At 31.7% G+C, this 10,946-nt stretch overlaps 1 pseudogene; it reads right to left on the bottom strand.

Moving 5' to 3' along the window:
- Positions 1-1,260: 1,260 nt before the first annotated feature.
- LOC145100049 (lignin-forming anionic peroxidase pseudogene) lies at positions 1,261-2,489 on the bottom strand (annotated as a pseudogene).
- Positions 2,490-10,946: the final 8,457 nt, after the last annotated feature.

Here is a 10,946-nt window from a genome sequence, read left to right on the forward strand (position 1 = left end):
GTGAATATTAACTATAACTTGGATATTTCAAGTATCGCGTGTGAATTTTTTTTTTCCAAAATCTGTAATTTCGATCATATTGCATGGAGTAACATGATAAATATTTGGTATTAATACAAGAAAACTTAATTTGAATTTCATGTAATATCTTAAATGCTGAAACACATAATACCATGTTTTGTTTGATGTTCTTTGAGATTATTTTTTTTTGTAGAGTAGCATTAAGGAAATGAGAAGTGTATCTTAAAGAAACAAAAATTATGAATATATACAACAAAAGGTAGTTATTTTTGGTTATTTAGGGGCGGAGAAGTTGTGACTGTTGGGAACCAACACGACAGTTGGGATGTTAGCGAGACCCTTGGAACTAGCTGGGGGCAATGTCCTTTTGAACCACACTAGGAAGGCAACCCCTAAATCCTCGTATTTCTAAGATCACATTAACTTAATTATTTGAGTGTTCTCTCTGCACCTCTAGAATCGTTTTAAAATTTTGTATTTAATAAAAAATATGATTATAATATAAATAATATATATTTATACATAAAATTACATTTTAAATATAGAAAGCTTGTATTTATATAAAAAAAATGATTTTAAAATGTAAAAAATGTATTTATACAATTTTAAATGTAAAAAAATATATATAGTTTCAAAATGGAAATGGTCAATATTGAACGAAATTAAAAACAATGATGTTTAAAATGGAACAAAGAAAATGAAGTGTCAAACAAAAAAAAACTCAATGTCAAACTTGAAAAAAAGTGAAAATTTATTGTTTTATGCGCCATATGTTTTTTAATTTGGACATAACATCATATTATATCCGCGCCACGGTATCAAATAGTATTATGTCACCAAAAACTGATACGCCAACATGTCACGTTAGCGGATAACTTGTTTTACCGATCAAATGATTAACATTGCAAAATATTATAAACTCAGTTAGTAAATTGTAACAATGAATAAAACAGTATCAAAATCATTTTTTAAAAATACTTATTTTTGTATAATTTAACTAATAATACAATATCAAAATGAATTGTTTAAAACATATTGAATTTTATACAATTTATCTTTCTCTTTCTTCTAAAAAAACCTGACATATATCACGAACAAATTGCCAATGATTTATTCAACATTGCCGATTGATTATCCTTAGAATTTATGGTCGAAAGATCGAATTTCCAATATTTGTTGTTTGTATCGACAATTGAAAACAAGTATTCGAGACTTTAAGGTTTTCATTTGCATTGATCGTGTAACATTTTAATAACTAAAAATCTCCTTCAACGTGGTGATAAAAAATTAAATATTAATTACCGGCTGGTTACCCCTCCGGAATATTCGAAAGTAGGTTTACAAGATTTTACACTTTAGTGAATAAAATATAAACAAAAAAAGATGTGATGACAAGTACAATTTGCTAGAAATCAAAAAATGGAACGCAAATCAATTCTCTCCCGATATGACGAACAGTAGCAAGGCACTAAGAAAGAGCACCACAAATCCTCCTTATCACTCCTGCTTCACCCGTTAATGGCCTGATCTCACTCATCTTCACCATCGCTGCTGCAAATCCGACTTGAACTTGGAAGGATTGTTGCTATATTCCGAAACAATGCTGTCTGTGGACCCACCACTGTAAAGCACCTGATCTGATTCAAGAAGACCCTTCTTTTGTATCAGATTCTTGAAGTAGTTGTAATCAAACGAATTCGGTGTCACCAAATCTAGAGGTGCAAGATTTCCATTTCCATCGTTTATAGGGCAACCACGTCTACGTGTGCTAGCAAATCCGGCATCAATATCTGATCCATTGCTGTATATTCTGTCACGAAACAAGAAGCATTGAGCTTGTCCGATTGTATGAGCTCCTGATAAAGCAACCATGTCCCTGGCGCTAAGTCCGTTATCTTTGAAGGTGGAGATAAGTGAATCAAGAGGAGCTTTAAAGCTAGGAAGACTGGTCTCCGCTAGAACACGGCTAGCGGTGGTGGAATCTCTTCTTCCGAGCTTAACCGACCACGACGGACCACCAACCATTTCTGACGCATCACGGGCAGCCACCGTGAGTATGTCTGCACAAGATACAACTCCGGGACATAGTTTCTCAACCTTTGACTTGGCAGCGTCTATCACTTCGTAACCTCTTACAGAACCCTTATTTGGCAACGCATTCCTTTCTCCTACTATCGAAGGCCCATCCTCCAACAAGATTGATGCGTCGCAACCCTGAACGAAGCAGTCATGGAAATGGAGGCGAAGGAGGGAAGCTGCCATGCGACGTTCGCGAGAGATGGCTGTCCTGATGGTGGTTCTGATTGTACTGAGTGCATTGGGACATGTAGCTTTATAGAAGTTAGAAGACAACTGTGCATTGCAGGGTGTATTATTAGTAACTGAGAGAAAGAGTAGAAAGAAGATGGTTGTAGAAATATGTCGGGGAGCCATTGATGAAAAATGAGATTGAGAGATGAATTGAAATAAAAGGGATGTCGCAGAGATTTATAGTGTTGTGCTAAACCGCGTAACTTGTGTTTGTTTGCTAAACGATAGATGCATAGAGAGCAGTGAGCAGATCTTGACTTGTTCACCTTATAGTGGATGCATATATTTATTTTTGTTCATGAACGTGCTTAGTTATAATCGGCATTTAAATAACTACTAGGTTGAAGTATTTGAATGCATATGGGTTGTAAATATAACACCATGCATCTATATTATAATTGATGTCAACGAGAGCCTCTTTGACGTTTCCATTGTCCATATTTGCTTGGTTAATTTTGTTGAGCTCATGAACATCTTTTTATAATAAAACTAGTTTATAACCGGCAGGAATTATAATAAAAATTTATAATTATTAATCAATTATTTTAAATAAGTCATTTTAAATAAACTATTAATTAAAAGATATATCAAAATTTTAAAATTATTATTACTTCAAATTTAACATATAATTAGAAAATATTAATTTGAAATTTGAAATTAGTTGTCTAGTATATCTAACTAGGCGAATCCCCGCGCGTTGCGCGAGAATATAATTATATAGTTAAAATAATAACTTTTACCAAATTATTATTCAATATTTCTATTTTAAAACAAAATGTTAGTAGTAAAACAAACATATAGTTATCATGTTAGTTTTATTAAACATTATAGCTTAATTTTTAAGTCATTGTGATATATACAACTATTTGATAATTTTATAAACCGTTTAAAATTATGTAAATTATATATCAATTGAATGATAATATAACGAGTAACAAAACGTATGAACAAAAATATGAACTGTAATTTTTAAAAACATAAAAATAGAAAAACATCTATTATAACATTTGTATTAAAAATGATATATATACAACGAATAATAAAAAATATAAAAAATAAACACTATAACTTTTAATAACATAAAAACACTAAAACATCTATTATAACATTCATATTAACTTTTCATATTTAAATCACAATTCTCTTCAAATACATTAATGTTTTTAATGAGCAAAACTTTACAACCTTATAAAAGAATGGAAATAAAAAGTTATTAGTGATTACTAATTAATAATCATAAGTTAAAAACTCTTGAGTTGTAACTAATAAATATACATAAATTAGAAAACTCTTGAGTTGTAGTCTGAGTTTCAAATGAATATGGTACTTGGAAATGTGTATTTATTATTATTATTATTATTATTATTATATCCGTCTAAATAATTGGTTTTGATGCATCATTTTAATCTCTTCAATTATTAAACATAAAGATATTTAATTATAAATTTATAACATACATAGGTGCATATACATGTTAAACAAATCATATATATATATATATATATATATATATATATATATATATATATATATATATATATATATATTTGTAAATGTCATATGTAATTCTTGTTATAGTAATGTGGATAAATTACTTTCATATGAAGAATATATCATAATAAGTCTATCATAATTACATATCAAATGTTAAAAGTTATGTTATCTTTTAAATATTATTTTTTAAATATGTTGTGTAGGATAACCCAACAAATAAATAATATAAAATAAACATAATCAGAATAGAAAAACTATAATCAAATAAATAAGAGCATTGGGTGGTTGAATAAATAAATATAGATATTACATAAACATATATTTAAATCAAAAGAAAAAACTAATACTCATCAACTTTGATCAAACAAAAAAAACCTATATCCGTTTTCTGAATCTTCTTTCTTCATTTAACACCATTCAACCATAGAAACTTGATGACAATTCTTCACTAACCTGCAATCAAAATATTTTTCTTGAAAAAGAAGAATCAGAAAGATATTCCAAGCAAAACATTGATGTTTGGAGAGTCACATTCAAGATTGAGTAATACATACAAATCACATATAACGATTAAATGAGAAACTGAATATAAAGAAAGAATAGAAAAGCTTCATTTGTTTTGGTTGAAAGATATTCCAAGCAAAACATTGATGTGATTACATCATTCTTACATGTAAGATTTTATATAACACAAAAGACACAAAAGATTGACCTTTTTATAGTAAACTTTTCACTAAATGCTAATTAAACATAATAAAAGTTATAAAACTTTTGAGTTTTAAATCATAATTAAGAAAACTTTTGAGTTGCATTAGTTAAAAAAAGGGGTTTCAAATGAATGTGGTTTGAGAAAGTTAAAAAAAAATGGGGGTTTCAAATGCATAAGATTCAAGAAAAAAAGCTAGCTTTATAAGTATGTATGATAATGAAATGATGATAATGATATAAATCGTTGTTATTAACAATTAAACAATAATTTCATAAAAAATATAAAAAAATGATTTTTAGTATTGTTATTATGTTGAATTATAATATAAGAGATAAGGTTGGAACTTGAAGTTGTTTTGCATATATAAAGTTATATGAATAAAATAGAAATTTTTTTTAAAAATAAATAAATCGTTATTGTTATCTATTAAATAATAATTTCATATTAAATTAAAACGTTTATATTAAATATTATCATTATGTATAAAATACGATAACAATGACATCTTTTTATCTATCTTAAATTTTATCATTGTGTACAACATATGATAATAGAGACAACTTTTTATCTTAAATAGTAAAAAAAAATGTTTTTTTTATCATAAATATTACCATAATTATGTAGAACATATGATAATAGTGACGCCTTTTATAAGGTTAAAACTTTAAATTGTATTACATACATGGTTGTAAAACTTGGCTAACACAACCAAATACTCGGCATGTTACTTAAACTCGACCTCCAATGGAAGCGAGTTTGCCTAACTCAGCCAGAAGACTGTAACGCCCCGTTCCTAATAGTACCTAATTGTGAGTCCCCGGGATTTAAGAGAAGTGGTATTTTGATCATCATGTGGGAAAAGTGGATTAATGAGGGCCAAGTATGAAGTTTGGGGACTCGCCGAGTACGCCCAACGTAAGCTGGGATTACGCCCAGCATAATTGGGTAAGTGAAGCGGGTGCAAGGTTGAGTACGCCCAGCGTACTCTCAAAGTTCTAAAACCCTAAATTTAGGGTTAGCCACTATATAAGGAACATGTTGGTGCATACCCTAGCCCCCATAAGCTCTCCCTTAACCTTAGAAACCCTAAGATAGCCGTCCCACCTCCTTGATTGGGTGTGTTTGGTCTTCGAAAGCTTGGATTAGCAAAGGAGAGCATAAAGGAAGAAAGGAGAATTTGTCAAGGAAGGAGAGAAACGGCTGGAGCTTATAGATCTGGGAAGACATCATTCTTTGGAGCCTATTTGAGGTATAAAGCTTCTTGCTTGACATTCATATTGTGTAGATCTATGTGTTGTGAAGCTTTGACACCATTCTTGTCCCAAAAGTCCTCATTTTGATGCATGTTTTGAGTTGGTCAAGATTATTTGTCCTTTCAGACCTTTGGAGAGGTCTTGAGTGAGAAAAATGAGGTTCCAAGGGCTGTGGTTGTTCCATGTGTGAGATATGTGGGTCTTAATGTATTAAGACCTTGGATTAAGAGCTTTATGGACGTCCCAAGTGATAAAGTTTGAGACTTTATGAATCTTAGGCATGTTTGGCCTAGGGATCTGATGTTTGGGCTTAAGAGCTTAAGCCATTAAGAAGTTATGGGGACTTAATGAGTAGTGAAGTTACCCCCCACGTAACTAGTGAGTACGCCCCGCTTAGCGAGTCAGTGCCCTGATCCCCTGTTGCGAATCAGCGTGTACGCCCAGCGTACTCCCTCTGTTGGGCTTTTCATTTTTTGGCCTTAGGGATTGGGCTGTTATTTGGGCTGCTGGATTTTGGGCCGTGACTGGACATTATGGTTAGAGTATTTTGGGACCATTGGTTGTTATGGATCATGAGTTTAGGCCATGAGGTGGGCCCAATTTAGTAAATTGGGCCAATAATGGGCTTTGTTTTGGACTTCTAGACTTTGGGCCATTGGTGGGCTTAGGAGCTTACCTAGTGTTGGGCCGGATTGAGTTAGGGGTAAAATGGTCAATTTACCCATAGAAGAGTATTGTGCTTGGCCTAATGTTTATTTGTGCTATGTTGGCTAGTTCGGGATTTTCGGTGAGTCGGTGATTCGAGAATCTGCTTCTTCAGTTCAGAGTTTCGGCAGTGCGAGGTGAGTTATCCTCACTATATCAACAGGGTCTCAGGCACCAAGGCCGGCCCTTTATCGAATTGAGATCCGGGTATTGTTGTTATGTTATTGCTTTGATATGTTTGCATCCTGGTAGCTAGGATGGTGTATGTTAGAGACCTGGTTGAGGTCGGTATCCTGATATGTAGGGTGATGCTATGCTAGTGACCGGTTAGGTCGGTATCCTGGTTAGGATGATGATATGCTATGTGATCTTTTTGATCGGCTTGTTGACTGTGAATTGTTATATGATTGTATGTTTATGTGCACATGGTTGTTTGGACTGGAGTTGGGTTGAGGCGGGTCCTGCTTTGTGTTGTAGGCCAAGATACCCATGGCAGACCGGTTGTCCCGAAGGCCCAACGAGCGGTCCGGATAGGCTGTAGACCCTAAGAGGGCGGACCAGACGTGCCGAGGCTCGGAGAGTGGACCAGGCCGACTGAAGGCCCGGTGCGGGTGGACCAGTCATACTATAGACTTAGAGAGTGGACCAGGTGGATTGAAGGCCCAGTGCGGGCGGACCAATCACACTGCAGACCCGATGTATATGGCTAGACTCGGAGGGTGGACCAAGTGGACTGTTGGCCGGTGCGGCGGACCAGTCACACGGTAGACCCGAAGTGCATGGCTGTTCTGTGATTGGATATGATATGGCATGTTATGCGTGTATGGTATATGTAGTTGGTATTTTGGGGATATCTCACTAAGCTTTCGGGCTTACAGTTGTGGTTTAATGTTTTTCAGGTTCTTCAGGTGACCGTGGCAAGGCGAAGGCGTGATCGTACCGCTCCTCATGTTTATGTTGTGATGTGATTCTGGGAATACTCTAAATAAATTGTATTGAAAACCTTTTTGTAATAATTTAATGAAATCGGGTTGTTTTTGAAAAGTTTAAATTGGTTGGAATTTTTCGGTCGTTACAAAGACATTCGGATCCTTATTAAATTCGACCCAAATCTAAAAGATATGATCCAAAAATCATTTTCGAAATTCTGAAATTTAATTGGTCACTTGTCGACAAAGACAATCTCACCAAAAAATACACTCAACGTCCTACAAAGTTAGATGCAAGGAAGATCTCATGCCTTAGTCCCTTTAAAATATTTCACAATCTTTCCTATTTATAGAGGAGAATACATTCTCTTGTTTATTCTCACGATCAATGTGGGATGAAGACATTTTAATTAAACTCATTTCTTTATTTTCCAATAATTTCATTTTGTTAAATAAAATATTAAATAATAAAATTAAAATGTTATCCAGAAAATTTATCGTTCAATAGTTCCATTTTTCAGTAATCTCGTAAGTTGCTATAAAAAAATCAAGTTTTTATTGAATAACTTTTTGTTAAATCCTAAAATCAAAAATTCAGTTAGGTACTTAATATAGAAAGTGTGTGTATATGTATTTTCATGATTCAAAATGTCATTATAAAATGAATTCATTTATAAAATATAATCGAATATATATTTCGTGCTTTTGAATCAAAGTGATTTTTCAAACAATTATAATTTTATGTTTAGGTAGTTTTTCTTATATTTATATAACATTACGTAACTTATAATATTATTATAAACAATTTGAATAATCATGAGAGTTTCAAATGTATGTAGTGGAAGGAAAATGCTTCATTTATCGGTCCAAATTGATCAAACTCGGACCGATTCAGCTGAATATACCAAACCACATAACGTTTTTTCTATTGAAACCCGATTTGTATATATTTTGTGTTTTTGAATCAAATTTAGTTTTCAAACAATTATAATTTTATGTTTAGGTAACTTATTTATAATATTATTAGAAACAATTTGAAAAATCATGGGAGTTTCAAATGTATGTGCTGAAAAGAAAATGCTTCCTTTATCGGTCCAAATTGATCAAACGCAGATCGATTCAACTCAATATACCAAACTACATAACGGTTTTTCAACTGAAACTCTGTTTAAACCTAAAAAATCTTGTTCAAAACCATTTTCGGGATTCTAAAACTTAAATGGACAATTTCCAATAAAGACAATCTCACCAAAGAATACCCTCAACATCCTAAAATGGTAGGCATAAGGAAGTTCTCATGGTTTGGTCCCTTTGAAACATTTCACAACCTTTTCTATTTATAGAAGATGAAACGTTTTCTTGTTTACTCTGACCATCGATGTGGGATGAAGACATTGTAATAAAACACACTTTCTTGTTAATAAAACATTATTCAACTTATTTAGTAAACCGCCATTTCTCTTGTTTACCCTTTCTTTATTGTTCAATAGTTCCATTTTTCTATAATCTCGTAAGTTGCTATCCAAAAAAGTAAGTTCTTATTGAATAACTTTTTGTTCAATTCTAAAATCATAAATTCAGTTAGTTACTTAATATAGAAAGCTTGTTTATATGTATTTTCAAGATTCAAAAGTTCATTATAAAATGAATTCATTTATAAAATATAATCTGTGTATATATTTCGTGCTTTTGATCAAATCGAATTTTCAAACAATTATAATTTTATTTTTAGGTAGATGTTTTTTTATATTTATATAACATTATGTAACTTTTTTAAAATATCATTGGAAACAATTTGAAAAATCATGGGAGTTTCAAATGTATGTAGTGAAAGAAAAATGCTTCTTTTATGGTCCAAATAGATCAAACTCATAACGATTCAACTAAATATACCAAACTACATATTTTTTTTTCTAGTGAAACCCGGTTTGTATATATTTCGTGCTTTTGAATCAAAGTGATTTTTCAAACAGTTATAATTTTAGGTTTAGGTAGATGCCTTTTATATTTATATAAAATTATGTAACTTATTTATAATATTATTAGAAATAATTTGAAAAATCATGGGAGTTTCAAATGTTTGTTGTGAAAGGAAAATGATTCATTTATCGGTCTAAATTGATCCAGCTCCGGTTCAACTCAATATACCCAACTACATAAATTTTTTTCTAACTGAAACACGGTTTAAACCTTAAAAAATTCAGTTCAAAACCATTTTTGGAATTCTAAAAGTTAACTGGACACTTGCTAATATAGACAATCTCACCAAATAATACATTCAAAATCCTACAAAGGTAGGCATGAGGAAGTTCTCATGCTTTGGTCCCTTTGAAACATTTCACAACATTTCCTATTTATAGAAGAGGAAACATTCTCTTGTTTACTCTCACCATCGATATGGGATGAAGACATTGTAATAAAACACCCTTTCTTATTTATAGAACATTATTTAACTTATTTATAATATTATTGTAAAGAAATTGAAAACTCATGGGAGTTTCAAATGAATGTGGTGAAAGGAAGTTAAAAAAAGGGGGTTTCAAATGCATGAAATTCAAGAAAAAAATGCTAGCTTTATAAGTATGTATGATTAACAATTTAAGTATTCTATATAAATTGTTCAAAAGTTGTAGCTTTAAAATGATAATGGTTTACATACAACAACATATTTGACCTAATAAATAAGTAAAATACGTTAAAAGTTAAAAACATAACTTTATAAGTAGAAGAAAATATATTATTTTTATATTGAAATTTAGTTTATATATGATTACACTTTAGGATTTATATTTATTATCTTTACAACATATTAAATCTAATAAATTAATTAAGTATAATATGTTAAAAGTTAAAGACATAACTTTATAAGTAGAAGTACAAATATTATTTTATATTAAAATTTAGTTTATTTTTTTTATTACACTTTAGGTTTGATACTTCTTTATCCTTATTAACCATTTTATAGTCATTATTAGAAAAACACTAGAATTTATAACTTTTAACTATTTACCAAATTGAAACATCCCAAAAACACAGTCTAAAAATTTCGTTTAATTTAATAATAAAAACCATAGTCGATAAACCTCATATAAAAATCATAAGCAATGTATCTCAAAATATCATAACAACTGTCAAGTATATCAGAGTATAAACATCCCAGGCTGAACAAATGGTGTGTGCAATGCAATCTTCCCGAGCTCCTCTTTTGAAATATGAGTACCTGAAACCAAAACTGAAACTGTAAGCACGAAGCTTAGTGAGCTCCCCCAAACTACCACATACCATACAATAACATATAGACAAATATTGGGCCTTGCCCACTGCATCAGACCACAGTCCGGAAACTGACTAAGGCCTTGCCCTTTGCATCCGACCGAAGTCCGGAAACTGCATCGGACTGAAGTCCGGAACTAACTGCATCAGACCAAAGTCCGGAACTAACTGGGACCTTGTCCCCTGCATCGGACCGAAGTCCGGAACTAACTGCATCGGACCGAAGTCCGAAACTCACTGAATCATATAACA

Source organism: Lactuca serriola, chromosome 4, assembly GCF_051521515.1.
Source record: "Lactuca serriola cultivar US96UC23 chromosome 4, Lser_US96UC23_V15, whole genome shotgun sequence".
Classification (NCBI taxonomy): Eukaryota; Viridiplantae; Streptophyta; class Magnoliopsida; order Asterales; family Asteraceae; genus Lactuca; species Lactuca serriola.